A 12,676-nucleotide genomic window follows, 5' to 3' on the forward strand; every position below is an offset into this window, starting at 1 on the left:
AATCATGTATAACTTTACTTTCAAACAAATGTAAATACTTCTATGTATTGTAATGGTTGTGTTTACTATGCTTACTATGTACATTGTTTGTGATACTTTACATAACGTCCTCCGCCCTAGAACGTTTGCGCCATCGGTTTCGGGGTGTGACATTTTGATATTGGTACAGGGGCATTAGACCACCCCTTGGTAATTAAGATTGATGATGATCATACCGTTAGAGCTTTGGGGGTTTATCATGGTTGTGTCTCGGAGGTGTCTAGTGGGAAATTTCATATCAATCTTGTTGCTATTCATTTAGGATAGATGCGTGTTATAGTGGGTATCGATTGGCTGAGTAGGTTTTGGCTATGATCGACTGCGAGCATCAGCTGGTACAGTTGTCAACCCAATGAGATATGATTATTGATGACGAGAGAGTACGGGGTGTGACAACACGAAACTCTTATCATGTGCAATTGATTCGTGTATCAATATTTATCTTGAACTTACCATCCCTTAGTGAATTTTTGGGTCTATATGAGTGATATAGGCTTAGAATATCATAGATATGAGTCGTAAGAAGGGTTAGAAAGTGTGTAGCATCACAAAATCGAGCCAATCACACTAAGCAAGGTGCGTGAAGCTGCACACCCGCGTGTGCGGCCAGCTAGCTCCACACCCAGCTGTACACACCCTCCAGCCTCACACCTAACCCTATATATTGGAGGAGACATCCCTTCGTCCACTCTTTCCCTCATTTGGCTACACTACTCTCTATCTACTTTCTCTCTCTAAAAACTTCATCCAAGTACATCATTAAGGACTCAAAAACGTGAACTACTTCATCATTCAACTTGTTATAGTGGTAAGGCACTTGAATCTAAGCCTAAAACTCATAGTGTTCTTCATGTTCTTCATCCTTTGAAGAAGTGCGGCCACAAACACACTAAATACCCTCCAAAGTGAGAGTATGGCCCCTATATTCGAATTAAGACATGGTTTGGAACTTCAAATACCTAACAATTGACATTTCGGGATCAAACAAGGAGTGTACGGCCGCACACTCATGTGCACGACCACATACACGGTCTGTACGGCCGCACACTCCTGTGTGCAGCCGCACACACAAGTCTGACCACACTCCCTGACCGCACGCTCACTTTAATGGCCATACACCCACTCTAATGCTCATATTTAGCCTTAAACTTGCAAGGATCACTACATCTAGAACCTAAAACAATTAGTTCAAACATTTCCATGACCTTAGGATGGTTTCTCGTCATGATTAGTCATGAAGTACCCTAATCTAACACATTTATGTGTTACCATATGATTAATAGGGTCCACTTGCATTCAAAACATCCGTTGACACTTGACACTCATATCGATCTCACATTCGAATCCTACGTTAAACTATGAGTTCATACCCCACACTTTCCGAGTTTTTCATGTTTTCTGGTGGGGAATACAAGCTAAACATAAAGGTTTTCATAACTTAAAAACTGATGCAATTACAATGATTTTCTATCAAACGTTTAGATACAATTATCCCTCTTGTATTATGCGGAGCATAAGGGATGTTTTCAATTCATAATTGCATAGTTTTCAAAACCATACCCGAACGTAACAACCATTCAAACTATTATAGGTATAGTTTCGAATTCTAGTGATACAGGTTCAAACTTCATGCAAAGTCAAACATGTAAACTATGTTAGATTTAGTTTATCCATTACTATGAATATAAAACTAGAGGGTCATGCTAAATAATTATTTTATGTATAATTATTTATACTCTACACCATTACAAATGATTTAGAACTTGAGAACAACCAAACAAACACGTAAACTAGTTAATACAGGATTGTGAGACTATCTTCATTTTGCCCCTCGAGGTACCAATAAATCCTCACCAGTAGTATAACCAGAGTCTCTTGGAGGGAGAGCATGAAATTTGTGAATAGATCTATTCGGGACCGACAATCCCACACCTGAACTGTTTGCTACCTGGGGTGACAAACTTTGTAATCGTACGACGCCTGAAGAACGTCAAGGAGGTCACAAGTCAAATTAGTATTATGATACGACTCACAATAAGTATAAACTAATCATTTTTTACGGGATTTATTTCTTCTATAGTTTTATTTTAACTAATAAAACTACTTATCTACTTACTGGAGGGTATTCCAGGGACAACATCTATAGTTTTATTTTAAGTAATAAGGCTACTATACATACTAGTGGTAACCAGGGTTTTCCAAATGATCATACATTACAAATTGGTGGTAGCTAGGTTTTCAAACAGAATGTAGTTTTCATACAGAAATCAACAAACATGTTAGAAAATATTGGATTTTCTTGGTAAGCATTCATACATATTTCAGAACTTGATAACAACGGTTTTCGATACAAATGATATTTACTTATAGTGGAAAGAAAACATTTATACAAATTCAGTGACTAGTTTTCAATACAAAAACATGCTTCTGAACTCACTAGCTTTATGTTGATATGTTTTCAAAACTGCTTGTATTCTCAGGGAAACGATAGACAGGGTACCTTACTAGCTTTTGGAGAAGACGGAGCATTTTTGGAGTCTCGTCTTTAACTTCTGTCATATAATGTTATGTACAAACAATGTTTTCAAACAGATATAAATAATCATATTGTAATGTAATGGTTGTGTTTACTTTGATTGCTATGATACGATTGTTGTTGATGAGATTAAAGTTTCTTTTAATCTATGAAGATCGATAAGATCTTGAACAAGTTATGAAAACAATGACAATATAAACATAGTAAAATTATAGAACAAGAATGAATCAAACGTGTTGAATGATTAAAACAAAATCCTCAGAAGAGCTCAATTAAGAACATCAACTGTAGAGGATTGGAAGGTTACAAGTATGATCAAAGAAACCTTTAGTCGTCTGGAAAATATCGTATTCTCAGATCTCTAAAACCTTAACCTAATATGCATGCAAGCATAAGCTTATATACAAAGCATAAAAGATACACGGTTGGACAGGCCCAAACCGTAGTACAAAACAATATAAACAAACGAGCCCAAAAGACGCAATCTTCTAAGCCCAACAATCTCCCCCTTTGCGTCAATTTGGGGTGAGATCTTCACTCTCTCTTCAAAGCAGATGGCTTCTTTACCGTTTGAAAAATTTTCGGTATCAAAGCCAGAATATGATGCCTGAAGGTAATATACCAACGAAGCATGTGTGTAAAGTTCTTCTTATCTGCTGTTGCGTTCTATTTGCATCGGTGAATGATATTGATGATGTGCTCCAGACACTCTGTAGAGAACAGATGCTTGTCTACCAACGCAAACAGAAACTTGTGCTTATCACCCCTTGTGAACATAACTGTCAGATTGGAAGAATCAATCTGCCCCAACTTCATTTCATGGACATCTCCGGTTTTGGAAGTGGGCTTGACAGTTGGTTTCTTGTTCATCACCTTTGCTATTTCCTGATCCATAGTGGCAAGCTCATGGACATAGGAAGCCAACATTCTTTTAAGATGAGAAAGAATTGGTTCATATTCTCTCTGGTTGGAGAGAAGAATGTTGTATAGCAAGATCCAATCGTGGGGGTTCAGACTGGGAAGATCTGCCAGAGAAATAAGATGTTCGGTGTTGGCAGTTCCTCTGTTGATTTTGAAATTGACGTTCACAAATTTCCCAGTCTGGGTTGGTTTCAGTACCTTGACTTTAATAATTTTCTGGGCACTCCATGTCAAGTACTGAGGTTGACCGAATTTCAGATAGAAATCGATAAGCTCCCTGTCAACCTTCGGGTTCGGATGAGGGACGTTTGCAGTGACATCAAAGCAGTGAAAAGTGAAGGCTTTACGCGTAATGGGCATGTCGAACTGCGAGTCTCTGGAATTTTCACACTCAAAAGATGCAATCGGTTCCAACCAATAAATAGAAGGAAACTCAATTGCTTGAGTGATGAGTGTGTCTCTGTCCCAATCTGGGAACAGAGTCTTTTTAGCTTGAATAGCCTCCTCATCCTCCCGGATTTTCCTTTCTCTGGCTTCTGCCTCACGAGCTATTTTCATTGTTTCATCAAGCTCTCTGTCCCGTTTCTTGCGTTGAAGAGCTTCAGTAATGGTTTCATCTGATTCTGATTCGCTCTCAACTTGGACATGTTTACCAGAACCCGAAGCTACATTACCCTTCGGTTCTGTTTTGGACATACCTTCCTCTCCCCCTTGTCTCGAAAGAACAGGCTTCTCCGAGACACCCTTCATTTCACTTAGGATAGTGATTGCTGGAAGGAGTTTCGCCTGGAGATGCTGACGAATAGTGAGGGTTAGGAAGGGATCATGGGTGTCAAGAACACCTGTTAACAGATTTTTAACGTCACCAGCGCAACTTTGAAGAACTACCCGTTGAGTTTGAAGCAAAGTGATTTCTTGTTGTGCCTGGGCCAGTTGAACCTTCTGTAAGTCAATAGTCGCCTGGTGCTTGATAACTTCTTCCTTCAGGGTGCTCTCGGCTGCCAGAGAGGCAAAACGTGAATCCAAAGATTTGAGGAGTGAAGTGGATTCAGTTTTGAGGTCAGCACGCAGAGCCTCAAATTTCCTGGTTTCTCCCTGAAGGGTGGCTGTGAACGAGTCTACTGACGCTTGAAATTTGGAAGCATTAGAGTCAGCATGAGCCTTGAGAGAATCAAGAAAGATCTGAGTTGTATGAACAACCTCAGAAACTTCCTTAGTGGCTTTGGAGCATGAGGCCGCTGAATTCTCTACGGCGTCAGTAGAACGATCCAAGGCTTCGGTGTAAGTCTAGATCGCTGACTCAATAAAAGCCTTCAGCACAGCACCCCCATAGGCTTTACTGTCAGCCAGCAGACTGTCGAGTTTGGCGTGAATCTCTTGAAGTTGCTGACTTGACACAGGGGTATCTGGATCGGTGTCGGTAGGGATTCGGTAAGGGCTGTAATAGATGGAATCAAATTCTTCATCATCACCCCCTAAGGTAGCACCTGAGTTGGAAGATGGAGAAGGGGAGGATTGAAGATTGATGACCGGGGTTTCAACCACAGAAGCAGCCCCCGTATCAGATACGTTGACCGTTACTGGTGGTTGGGTTGTGGTGATGGTGACAGATTCTGTGATAATAGGTTGGGAGATAGAAGATGAAGGTTGAGAAACGGTGAAGGGAATAGTAGTTTCGGTTGAGGTTTGGGGAATTGATGTTGGAACAGAACTTGAGATGTTCTGTTTGGGTGATTGGGTTGGGGTTGGAAATTTTGGGGAAGCAGGAGGAGAAGGTGATTTGGTAATTTGGGGAGATTTAGGTGGGGTAGGTGAGTTTTGTGGAGACGAAACGGGTGTAGTTTCGGGTTGAGGATTAACGGCTGGTGGGGTAGGTGAGTTTTGTGGAGACGAAACGGGTGTAGTGTCGGGTTGAGGATCAACGTCTTCTGTTTCGGATGGTGCATTCTGTTTTGATTCAGAAGGAGATCCTTTGGCTCTTTTAGCCATCTTCTTGACCTTTTTCGTTCTGGGCTGAGAAGGTGCCTCTGCCTCGGATTTGCGTTTGGAGGACCTTCTCTTTTTCTCCTTTTGGGGTGCGGGTTCCTTCATCTCAACCTTCTCCTTTTTGCTCACTCTTTTGCCCCGGTTAGCAGGCTGATCTAGAGCCTCAAGAGCAGTACGTTGTTCCTCGGAAAGAACCCTAGGAGGCAGGGGGTTCTGGAGCTGTAGTCCGCCATAATCTTGCTGTGGGGCGTGACGCATCTGTACATGGACTCAGGGATTAGTCCATAGTGGAGGAACTTACTTGGATCTGAGAGAATGATTTTCTTGGTGTGGTATGTGGCAATTGAAGCCGTAAGAACAACCTTCATGACAGGGATGTCAAGAGAATCAATGGCTCTCCTGGTAATGAGGGTCCAAAACCTGGCGCATGAAATTTCGGAGTGCCTGGCGGTAGTATTGAGACTCTGAACCACTTGAGACCAGAGAATCGACCCATAGTCAAGATTAATGCCGTTGTAAAGACCGTACAGCATTGTAAGAAACCCTTTGCTGGTGGTGTCGGAACCACCACATCGCTCCGCTAAACCCTTAATTAAAAGGGTAAGCAATCCATTCCACTGAGATGGAAGACATGATTTCTTGACTTTGGCAATAGATGTTAGAACATCTGTATACCCCATCTCATACATCATCATAAAGATCTGGGCGGTGGTGATGAAGTCTGGTGAGATGACAAAAGCGTCCACGACAAGCCGTAGAAGAGAGCAGAACCGTGTTTTGGAAACGGAAGTCTTCTTGTCGTGAATAGAAAAGTAGATACGGTCTTTGTTTCTGTCGTAGCTAGCCGTGGTGTAGACTTGAGATAGCAGGGACATAGGAACGGACTCCACCTGCGTCAGTGCCAACACCAATGGGGAATATTTGAGGCATTCCACCACATAGAGCATGTATGAGTCATAGAGAAATGGAGACAACTCTATGATCATGTTCTGATTTGGTTTGATTGTAAGAAAAGAAGAAGAAGCAGATTGATCGTGAGCAGAAGAAGAAGTCGCCATTGTTGAGTTTTTGGAAGAAGATGAACAGTGGTAACTTTTTCAGAGAGATAATGCTTTGAGAGGTAACTGCCAAAGAACACGATCACGTCTTATTTATACCGTTCTCAGGAGAGAGAAAATCGTGATGATGAGGAACCCAAAACGTCGCCTGTAAAAGTGCGATTAGAAGTTATGGTGTATTCAATGAATACGTCAGCACACGTGGGGTTGAAACGAATCCTTTGCACGCGCCCAAATCTTTTTCGTACCGTTTGAAATCCCTTGTGCCCTTGTTTGGTTACAACTGAAACTTAGAACCATGTGCCAAACAGCAATTAGAATGTGGGAAAAAAATTCCGTGCATAAGAGTGTGAAAGACAAGGAAATAAATCAAACGTGTTTGGAAGTGCGTGTTGTCTAGATAAAAGACAGAAGGCAGAAGATTCCGGGCAAGAATCGCTTCCTTCAGAGCCAAGAGAGACCTGAAGTGATTGTGTGGTTTCCCGAGAAATACGATCAGTTGTCTTTAGAAAAACAATGAAAGGCATCTTCTGTTGATGGCTAAGGGGTGGCTGAACTCAAACCAAACATTAAGTCTTGACATAAAACTAAGTGTTGGTAGAGTTACCTGTGAGACCGATGAGATCTGTTGAACAGGTAGGTGGGAAGTATTTCGTGATGGGAATGATATAGACAGAAATCTCAAAATAAATTAAACTGGACCTCTTTGGGAAGAAATGTCTTAGTACGAGACAGTTTCATAAAAGATCACTCAAAAAAAATTTCCAAGTAAAAGCTTGAGTTAAATGCTCACCGTCAATTCATTTTAGGTGTTGGATTTTGGGTTTCACTCAGAACGTGGTAAACGAATCTAAGATCATGAACACAGATGTTGTGCAACCATAAGCCTCAGTGGTAAAGACCGAGAGCATCAAGGGTTACTTTGGGGAGCGAATGTAAATGAAGAAGTTGAAGAGATGGTTAAGAGACCGAACGTACCTTCTGCTACAGAAATGGGACAAAGCAGAGCAACTCATGTTTCAGATGAGTAAAAGAAGGTAGCTCTAGACCTAATATGAGAGAATAGCCTGATTGGGAAGAAACGATAGGTATTGATCGAATCATTAAGGCATGCTCGAGGTCATAGAGGATTGAGACAACATACAGCAGCATGCTTCTAGGGACGTCTAACTAGTCCGATAAAAGAAAAACATACCTGGATGAACAGTACATAAGGAGATGCTTGTATCCACTTGAGCAAGAAGTACATATACTAGAAATATAAAATATTTTTGAAATTTTGAAATTTACTTAGAGATAAATAAATACTGAAAGATAAAATATTTTTTGTTAATTTTTAATTTTCTGAAAAAGAAATAAAAACAGAAAGATAAGATATTTTTGTTAAATTTGAATTTTCTGAAAAAGAAATAAAAAAACAGAAAGATAAAATTTAGACAAAGAAAAGAAGCAGAGATTAGGAAGAACCGAGCGGTTTGTTTGAATGAGCGCCGATATTGTAGAGGCAGAGAGAGACCGAGCGGTCTGGTTATTTCGGTTCTGTTATGTTACTAGAGCAGAGAGTAACCGAGCGGTCTGGTTGATTCGGTTCCTTGATTTTACCAGAGCAGAGAGTAACCGAGTGGTCTGGTTGATTCGGTTCCTTGATTTTACCAGAGCAGAGAGTAACCGAGCGGTCTGGTTGATTCGGTTCTTTGATTTTACCAGAGCAGAGAGCAACAGAGCGTTCTGTTAGCTTCGGTTCCGTTAAAGCGCCAGAGCAGAAAGCAACAGAGCGTTCTGTTAGCTTCGGTTCCATTAAAGCGCCAGAGCAGAAAGCAACAGAGCGTTCTGTTAGCTTCGGTTTTTTTTTTTTTTTTTTTAAATAGAGACATGAGGATTTGGGACGGATTCTGCAACCATCATGCCTAAGCCTTGCAATATCTGATTGAATGATGCTTCAGGAAGAGCTTTTGTAAAGATGTCAGCCAGCTGATCAGTGGTTCTTACAAAGTGAACTTCGACATTTCCATCTTCCACATGATCTTTGATGAAGTGATACCTTAGTGCTATGTGTTTGGTTTTGGAGTGTTGCACTGGGTTATGACAGATCCTAATTGCACTTTCAGAGTCACAATATAGTGGGATCTTCTTCGTATTGAGTCCATAGTCTCGAAGTTGACTTTGGATCCAAATCACTTGTGATGTGCATGATGCAGCTGCAATGTATTCTGCTTCGGCTGTGGATAGCGACACGCATGTCTGTTTCTTGGATTGCCAGCTAACTAACTTCCCGTCAAGAAATTGCCATCCACCAGTCGTGCTTTTTCGGTCGAGTCCACATCCTCCAAGGTCAGCATCAGAATAGGCTTGAACGAAGAAGCCTGAGTTGGATGGATACCATAGACCTAAGGAGGTGGTTCGCTTGAGATATCGTAGGATGTTCTTCACTGCAAGCATGTGAGGATCACGAGGGTTTGCCTGAAATCGAGCACAATAACACACAGAAAACATGATATCAGGTCTGCTAGCAGTAAGATACATTAACGATCCAATCATTTGACGATAGAGCGTGATATCAACAACTGGTTTGTCTAGAGAAGGGGTAAGCTTAGTGCCGAATGCCATTGGGACTTTGACTTTTGAGTCTCCCATCATACCGAACTTTGCTAGGAGAGTCTTCGTGTAAGCTTCCTGATTAATAAAGATGCCTTCGGGTCCCTGTCTTATGTTTAAACCAAGGAAAAAGTTAATTGGACCCATTGAGCTCATTTCAAACTTAGTCTCCATCAGCTTTCTGAATTCAGCCGTTAAGCTTGGATTCGTGGAGCCAAAGATGATATCATCGACATAAATTTGAACTATCATAAGGTGGTTACCTTCCTTTTTGCGAAAGAAGGTTGGGTCAACCGAACCTTGTTTGAATTTCGACATCTTTAAAAATTTTGTAAGCATTTCATACCAGGCTCTCGGAGCTTGTTTAAGGCCGTACACAGCTTTATCCAGAATATAGCAATGATTTGGATGCTTTTCGTTCACGAATCCAGGAGGTTGCTCTACGTACACCGTCTCTTCAAGTTCTCCATTGAGAAATGCACAGTTGACGTCCATTTGGAAAACTTCAAAGTTCTTGTGAGCGGCATAAGCCAGAAATATTCTAACAGATTCTAGCCGAGCTACTGGAGCGAAAGTCTCTTCGTAGTCTATCCCTTCCTCCTGACAATATCCCTTTACCACCAGACGAGCCTTGTTCCGTATAACATTTCCTTCCTTGTCCATTTTGTTCCTAAAAACCCATTTGAGACCAACAACCGAAGCATCTGGAGGAGTTGGAATTAGGCGCCAGACTTTGTTCCTTTCAAATTCGTTCAACTCGTCTTGCATTGCTTGAACCCAATCAGAGTGATCGAGAGCAGTGTTAACTGTCTTTGGTTCAACTTTTGATACGAATGAATTGAACATGCAGAACTCTACCTTTGAAAATAAGGAAGTTTGTTTTGCCTTCAGTTGGGATCAGGTCAGAACCTTTTCAGATACATCCCCAACTACTTGAGAGACAGGATGATCTCTGGTCCATTTGATAAGAGGAGGGTAATTTGGATCAACAGTTGGGTCTAATTCAGCATTGATTATTTCATCTAGCTCAAATTGGCTATCATAACCGAGTGTCACATCATCATGTTCTACCTCAGTTGGTGTACTTTGGAAGATATGAGGTTCGTGTGATTCTAGTGGGCCTGAGCTTGCTGGTGTTGAGACCTCTTCGGTTGAAGTTGTGGAATTTGGCTCCCCCTGGACTTGAGCGTTTGGCTCCCCCTCGACTTGAGTGCATGGCTCCCCCTCGACTTGAGCACTTGGCTCCCCCTCGACTTGAGCACTTGGCTCCCCCTCGATTTGAGCTTCGTTGGAAGGAGAGTCGTTACAGATTAATTCTTCTTCATACATTCTCCTTGCAGCATCTTCAACAATCTGCTCCATGCGATCAACTTTGTTATCTGCTGCACCAGCTTCAGAAAGTGAAGCATTCTCTGGTTCGTCAAAGAGCTCCAGAAATGTCTCGAATAGATTAGCAACCGAGACTGTAACCATGCCATTTGGAGGAAAGATTTCCCCAGTGATATTTTCTTTAGCCTGCAGCTTCTTGACATAGTTGTCGTCAAAGGTCACATAATACGTCTCTTCAATTTTTCTTGAACGCTTGTTTAGGACCCTGTATGCCTTGGATGTGAGAGAGTAACCCAGAAATATTCCTTCGTCGGCTTTGACATCAAACTTGTTGCGGTGTTCTTTAGAGTTGAAGATGAAGCACCTTGAGCCGAACACATGGAAAAATTTCACATTTGGCTTCCTGTTGTTCAATATCTCATATGGGGTGAGTGCGAACCTTTTGTTGAGATATGACCTGTTCTGTGTAAAACAAGCAGCAGAAATAGCATCAGCCCAAAAATAAAGAGGTAAAGAAGCGAAACTTAGCATAGTTCGGGCAGCTTCACACAAGGATTGGTTTCGTCTTTCGACTATTCCGTTCTGTTGTGGTGTGTAGGGAGCTGAGAAATTATGACTAATTCCCTTCTCTGCAAGAAACTCTTCAAACTCCCTGTTCTTGAATTCGAGACCATTGTCGCTTCTGATGTTGCGAACAACCTTCTTGAGCTGTACTTCAATTTGCTTAATAAACATTTTCAGCTTTTGAGTCGCTTCAGATTTGAGCTTTAGAAAGAACACCCATGTAAATCGAGAAAAGTCATCAACGATAACAAGAATGTACTTGCTACCACCGATGCTTTCGATAGATGAAGGACCACACAAATCAATATGAATTAATTCGAGTGGTTCAACAACTTTTGTGTTGATAATAGATGGATGACTTTGACGACTCTGCTTTCCCATTTCGCATGCAGCACATAGATGATCCCTGTCGAACTTGAGTAATGGAAGGCCCCTTACATGACCTCCTGTAACAAGACGGTTGATATCTTTGAAGTTAAGATGAGATAGTCTTTGGTGCCACAACCAGCTTTCGTCGGATTGCGCTTTTGACAATAAGCATACAGCTGGGTTTCCTTTGATGGGTTTCATGTTTAAGGGAAACATTTCACCCTTTCGCTCTGACTTGAGAATTATTTTATTTGACTTTTTCTCTATAATTTCTGAACCTTCATCATCGAATGAGACTTTGAGACCTGCACCTCCAACCAGTTGAGATACACTAATGAGGTTGTGTTGGAGTCCTTCCACATAAGCCACCTTCCTTATAGAGAAGTCCCCATTGGTTATCATCCCGTATCCCTTTATGGTGCCGAAAGAATTGTTTCCGAACTTGACATTGCCACCATTTGCAAGCGATATGTACTCCCTAAGCTCATCTTTCTTCCCTGTCATGTGACGTGAGCAACCACTATCAATGTACCATTCTTCGTCGAACTGCTCGTCACTTATAACCTGCAAAATTTAGATAGATTTAGGAACCCAAAGTTTCTTGGGTCCACGTGAGCTTTGCATGGAAACAGGAGCAATGAGAGAGATATCAACAAGATAAGTTCTTTTTACGAGAGTTGTTTTATCTTTCCTTTTAATGGTGTACACTTTTATTTTGTTAAGATTAGTAGTGTTAGATTCGGTCTCTGGTGTGGATTTATTGACCTTCTGCTTCCACTTTTGCTCAGTTGATGAATGAGATTTAGAACGAGATCGATATGAAACAGAGGGTGAAGAAGAATTAGAAGAATGAGAAGAATTAGACTTAGAAGGAGACTCTAGGTGACCCTTTTGTATTTGATCATTGGAGGGACCGACCTTAGAGTTTTGTACTCTTTTGCCTTCAGAACCGAACCTTTGCGTTCGGTTGGAGCCACCTTTGGAACCGAACCTTTGGTTCTGGTTGATATCCTTTTCAGAACCGAACTTCTGCTTTCGGTTGTTATCTTTTTGTGAACCGAACCTTGACTTTTGGTTGATATCTTCTTGTGAACCGAACCTCGGCTTTCAGTTTTTGGGACTTTCAAGCTTTTCTGCAGGAATGTTTTCATACTTTAGATTCTTGTCTTGATGAGTGAAGTATGCATTCTGGGAACGCCAGAATTGTTTCCTTTCAGAAAGGTTCTTCCGGTATCTATTGTTCCTTTCTATCTTCCTGTTCCGCATCTGAGATGGTTGT

This window comes from Lactuca saligna, chromosome 7 (assembly GCF_052625555.1).
Source record: "Lactuca saligna cultivar CGN05327 chromosome 7, ASM5262555v1, whole genome shotgun sequence".
In the NCBI taxonomy this organism is placed as follows: domain Eukaryota; kingdom Viridiplantae; phylum Streptophyta; class Magnoliopsida; order Asterales; family Asteraceae; genus Lactuca; species Lactuca saligna.